This window comes from Procambarus clarkii, chromosome 63, assembly GCF_040958095.1.
Source record: "Procambarus clarkii isolate CNS0578487 chromosome 63, FALCON_Pclarkii_2.0, whole genome shotgun sequence".
Taxonomy (NCBI): Eukaryota; Metazoa; Arthropoda; class Malacostraca; order Decapoda; family Cambaridae; genus Procambarus; species Procambarus clarkii.
The window spans coordinates 28,964,830-28,971,204 of record NC_091212.1 but is presented as its reverse complement, the minus strand read 5'-3'; positions in this window follow the sequence as shown (position 1 = coordinate 28,971,204).

Here is a 6,375-nt window from a genome sequence, read left to right as displayed (position 1 = left end):
GTAATAGGACGAAATAACCGGAGGAAAAAAAAAATGTGGGGGGGGGGCCCCACCCGAATGCACTGCAACTAGCGTACCCTAGCTGAAAATAACTTAAAGGCACAGAGGCAAAGCAATAGATTAATACAAATCCTAATTGATAGTCCCTTAATATAACAAATTGAACGTGAAACTTAAACAAAGAGTAAATTGCGGGAGAAAAATTTGCCGTAATAAATACAAATCAAATTGCGAGTCCAACAATAACAAATTTAACAGATACGCAGACGTAGGAGGAACCAAGGGGACGTTTCCCACAGGCGAGCCCGCACTCCTGGGGGGGAGGGGGGGCGGAAATGACAGAGAGCCGAAGAGAAGATAACGTCGCCGAGGCGCGCTGGACGGCACACAACCCGGTCTGAGAAAGGACATAGGCCCAAAAGCGAGAGGCGATAACGTAGAATGGGATGGAAGAATGCGGAAGTAAGCGGGCGAGACCGAGTATACAGGGAACCAGGGGGGGGGGGCAACCGATAAGCCGCGGCTCGCGCACCGCTAGCCATACCTAAACATACCTAGACAGGAAGGGGAGAAGCATAAAGGTAACCCAGCAAAAGACTAGTAATTAGTAATTAGTAACTCTGCAAATAGCACATCTTGGCTGACTTTACTTAATAATTTACTTAGTAACTCTGCAAATAGCACATCCTGGCTGACTTTACTTAATAATTTACTTAGTAACTCTGCAAATAGCACATCCTGGCTGACTTTACTTAATAATTTACTTAGTAACTCTGCAAATAGCACATCCTGGCTGACTTTACTTAATAATTTACTTAGTAACTCTGCAAATAGCACATCCTGGCTGACTTTACTTAATTTACTTAGGAACTCTGCAAATAGCACATCCTGGCTGACTCTACTTAATAATTACTTAGTAACTCTGCAAATAGCACATCCTGGCTGACTTTACTTAATAATTTAATTAGTAACTCTGCAAATAGCACATCCTGGCTGACTTTACTTAATGACGTATGGCAAGGAAAAATGAACAAACATACTGAACACAGCAACGCAAAATTAAACATGCGACATGAGCAAAGCATCAACTGTCGGAGTAAATTAAGGTAGGCTGTTTGGGAAAAGGAATCCGTGGTAATCTGAAAGCAGGAGGCATGTTAGTGCTGAAATGTAGAACGTAATTAAGAGGAAGGGCAAGGCATGTCGCGAGATGTCTGCAAGTACAAAATAAGAAACCTTCCATATAAAGTGTGTGAAAATCTTAATTTACATTGTCTTAGGAAGGCAAAGAACGGGATATCATTAAATATACGACGTTCCCGACGACGCTTCGACGCCGCCATCTGCTGGAGTGTACCGTGCCCCAGGCAACGTGGGGGCCACCCCCCTGTCCAGGTCACCTGAATAGGGGCAAGGCATGGCACGTGATATCTGCAGGTACAAAATAAGGGTATACAATCGGCGTGCATATATAACCATTTTTACATTAAGAGAACGGAGGTGAAGCATAACATAAATATAACCAAATAAGTAACGTGAATAAACTGCAAGAGCCAAGCGTAAATACTGTAACCACTGAGGAAACTAAACTGCAATAGCTAAGCATAAACTACTGTAACTACCGATGAAACTAGGCAAAAATGCAGGGCCAGGAGACGTGAAGCTAAAATAAGGGCCCGCGAATACTGCAAATAGCACATCCTGTCTGACTTTACTTAATAATTCTTAGGAACTCTGCAAATAGCACATCCTGGCTGACTTTACTTAATAATTTACTTAGTAACTCTGCAACTAGCACTGCCTGGCTGACTTTACTTAATAATTTACTTGGTAACTCTGCAAATAGCACATCCTGGCTGTCTTTACTTAATGACGTAAGGCAGGGTAAAAGTGGGCAAGCATACTGAACACAGCAACGCAAAATTAAACATGCGACATGAGCAACGCATCAACTGTCGGAGTAAATTAAGGAGGCTGTTTGGGAAAGAGAGTCCGAGGTAACCTGAAACAGGAGGCATGTTAGCGCTGAGATGTAGAACATAATTATGAATAGGGCAAGGCATGGCACGTGGTATCTGCAAGTACAAAATAAGGGTATACAATCGGCGTGGATATATAGCCATTTTACATTAAGAGAACGGAGGAGATGCATAACATAAATATAACCAAATAAGCGACGTGAATAAGCTGCAAGAGCCAAGCGAAAGTACTGTAACTACTGAGGAAACTAGGCAAAATGCAGGGCCAGGGAACGTAAAGCAAATTAAGGGCCCGCAAATACTGCAAATAGCACCTCCTGGCTGACTTTACTTAATAAATTACTTATAACTCTGCAAATAGGACATCCTGGCTGACTTTACTTAATGACGTAAGACAAGGAAAAGTGAACAAGCATACTGTAACACAGCGAACGCGAGGATTTGAACGTGCGACATGCACAAGGCTACGAATGCCTGAGTAAAATAAGTTAGGCTGGTGACAAAATGAATCCGAGGTGATCTGAAAGCAGAGGCATGTCAGTGCTGAAATGTAGAACATAAATATGAATAAGGGCAAGGCATGTCGCGAGATGTCTGCTAGTACAAAATAAGAAACCTTCCATATAAAGTGTGAGAAAGTCTTAATTTACAGTGTCTTAGGAAGGCAAAGAATGGGAATCATTAAATATACGACGGTCCCGACGACGCTTCGACGCCGCCATCTGCTGGAGGATACCGTGCCCCAGGCAACATGGGGGCCACCCCCCTGTCCAGGGCACGGCCCCTGGAACTGGACGCCGAGGACTTAACGGACATAACGAAGTCATCCTGGATTGCCAGCGGCAACGCCGAACCCAGGGCCTGTGGTGCATACCGTTAGACGTAAACCTGCCGGCGTCGTCGAGCTGATCTCGGGTCCGTGCTCCAACGCCGGCGTCTCCCTCCGACGAAGAAGAACAATAGACGACCCAGGCGGACGAACGCTGAACTTACGACGTAGGAGGAATCCCTGCTACAACGGACGTGCAGGGCGCTTAAGACAAACACACCAGGCTACACCGGCCAGGCGGGAGCACCTGGGAACCAACCTGCCGGCAACACCGGCCAGACGGAGGACATGGAGTAACGGTCCTGGCTACCCCCCAGGCAAGCAGGGCACATGCCTGAGGGCCTGGACGGCGGAAAGCTTGAAACAACACACCGGGCAACACCGGCCAGACGTACGTCTGGGGACTACATGCCGGACTTACACCGGCCGACGGACGTCTGGGGACATCTTGATCGGCGCCACTCTGGGGAAGACGTACCTGGGGACTCCGGGACACCGAAGGGCCTGGGGCTAACACCCCGGGCAACACGGCCGGGCGAGACGTCCGAGGGCGACGTGCCTAGCAGAGAGCACACCACACACGGCAAGGACCCCGTGGCCTACCAACCACGCGCTGCCACACGGCATGCTCAGGGCCTAGACGAAAAGGGGAGGGGGGGGGGCCGCACACAGGCGCGGCCGTACGGGCGCAAGGCAGCCCGAGCCCCGACGTGGGAAGCCGTGGCGCAAAGCCACGTGGATTAGCACCCAAAAGGGAACAGGAAGGGCGGGACACAGCCCAACCGTGCGCGCCACGGAACGCCGTGCCACGTGGCAGCACGACCAGGCGTGTGCCCCGTAGCAGGCCCGGGCGGAGGGCCGGACCTGGCCACGAGTCGTCGCCAGGGGCGACGCTTGTCCGCTCAGGGAGACCCGACCCCTGGGGACATCCCAGGGAAGCCGGCAGACCGGCAACAGGGAACACCCGAGGGAAAAACAGGAAAGACGCAGAAGCACGCCCTGCCGGCCAGGCACGTGACGACCCGGCAAGGCATGCATGGGCCCCAAGGCGGGGCCCGCCATAGGGCCGCCCACGCCTGGCCACGTGTCGCCGCCGCCGAGAACATGCGCCCCGGGCGTAGGACCGAACCTGGCCTCAATCCGTCGCCGACGGCGACACATGTCCTCGGACAAGGCGAAACCTGGCCCTGGGACACCCAGGGAACCCGGCGGGCCGGTGACAGGGAGCCCCGAAGGAAAGGCGGGAAGGACGCCGAGGCACGCCCAGACGACCAGACACGTGGTCGATGGCGGCGAGGGAAGGGCCCCAAGGCAGAGCACAAAGGGCGTAGGGCCCACCACGCCTGGCCACATGGCGACGCCGGCAAGGGCACGCCTGGCCGCCGACGGGGGCCCCGGGCAGGGCGCGCGCCTGGGCACGCCGAGCCGTTTGGAGAGCCGGTCGGCCGAGCGGACAGCACACTGGACTTGTGATCCTGTGGTCCCGGGTTCGATCCCGGGCGCCGGCGAGAAACAATGGGCAGAGTTTCTTTCACCCTATGCCCCTGTTACCTAGCAGTAAAATAGGTACCTGGGTGTTAGTCAGCTGTCACGGGCTGCTTCCTGGGGGTGGAGGCCTGGTCGAGGACCGGGCCGCGGGGACACTAAAGCCCCGAAATCATCTCAAGATAACCTCAAGATAACGCCGCGCTGCGGGGCCCCTTGGACACGGACGGGCACGGCAGGACGGGGACCCACATGAGACGCGGCCCGGGGCACGCCGACCCTAAGCCAGCCACGCGACCAGCACGGCACGGGGGCGCCCGGCACAGGCCCAAGGAGGGCGCCCCAGCTCTCCGGGAACTAACAGCAGAGAGCCCAAAGGACTAACTAAGGCGGCACACACGTACCGCGAGGGGATGGCGCTTGGCACACGCCGCACTGGGGAGGACCTGACTAGAATTGAACAGAAAACCTCACCTTGGGTTTAAAAGTGTAGGGCAGGAGGGCCCTGCCGGAACAGTCTGGGGTGTCGAGGGCCCCAGGATGTCCGTGAGAGAGAGGTCAGGTACCGAGGCAGCTGGCGTGTTGTCCATCTCGTGCGAAGTCGGGCGGCCGGGGAGTGGTTGCGAGGGCAGCGGCGGGGGCAGGCGGAGTGATGGCAGAGCCCCTCTGTGCGCACGTATTTATACGGCCCTAGACTGCCCGCGCAACGCCGCGGGACGCGCTGCGTAAATGTTTCTTTCTCCCCCATCAGAAATATCCCCGCTTGCGATCAAGCAGTGACCATTTTCATTTTCCATGAATCTGTTTCCCATTTTCAACCTCTGAATATTATCCTTTACCTGCAATTTGTTGTTTATGAATTTTTAGAATAGGCCTGGTTCTCTTTTACATTTGTCCGCTATCCTTTTTTCAAAATTTCTTTCTACCACTTTCCTCACTGCAGTGTAGTAGTTTCTCACATCTTTGTATTGCTGGTATGTTTGGGGGTTTGGCCTCTTCCAATACAGTATTTGTTCCATTTTTGCGTCTTTTGTGTCTCTGGCCCTCTCGCAATTTCTATTGAACCAATCCTATTTCCTAGTTCTGCAACTCTGTTTTGGTATAAATTTTGTTGTGCCTTTATTATATAGTTCACAAAACTTGACATACATCTCATTTACTTCATGTCCTAACAACAAGTCTTTTCAATCAGATTCCTCTCTTGAAATCAAGTTTTTCAACTACTTCAACCTCCTTATTTCCTTCCAGATTATAATGCATTGCATACAGTACTTTATTCCCAAACAGACATGGTGTTTTTTACCAATGGGAGAAAGGTACTGAATGTCAAATTTCTCTTCCTCTTTCCTGGTAAATATCAAATCCAGCATGGAGGGAACATCCCCTTCCCTCATCCTTGTAGCATGTTTAACATGTTGAATGAGATTTACGAATCTACAAATCCAAAAATTCTGTTCTAGATTTATATACCTCCCAGTCTATGGATTTCAAGTTGAATAGTAACTGGAAACTTTATTTGAACGAAAAGTCAGTACCAATTTGTTTAGATGTTTTTCAACAGATCAACAGTAAGGAATCTTATTCATTATGGACAAATTAAAAAAAAACTATAATTTTCATTGAGGACCATACATTAGAGCATACTTTGTCACTTATATATTAAAAGTATTGGGTTTTTTGAACCATTGGGGTTGTAAACAAACAGAACGGCCTACCCGAAAGGTGTAACATAAATAGTTGTATATGTTTGCTAATTTATTATTTGATAAATGATTATTATTAATTTACGACGACTATAGAGGTTTCCCATTAGTTAAATTACTGTGAGCGCTGGTTATTACTGGATGATTGAGCGTGGTGAGGTTGAGTGTATGTTGGGGTTATGCGAGCTTGTTGAGGTTGAGTGTGTTCTGGCTGAATGTTGACATTGTGTGTCATTTATTTATACATAACTTTAATAACTGTTAGGCTGCAGGACAAAATCGAAATTCAAGTAAGACTGGGCTCAAGACAATTTGCTTCCTGAGAAATAATGAACGTAAGTTGTAGTTGTAAGTTTGATATTGTTATAATTGGGTGGGA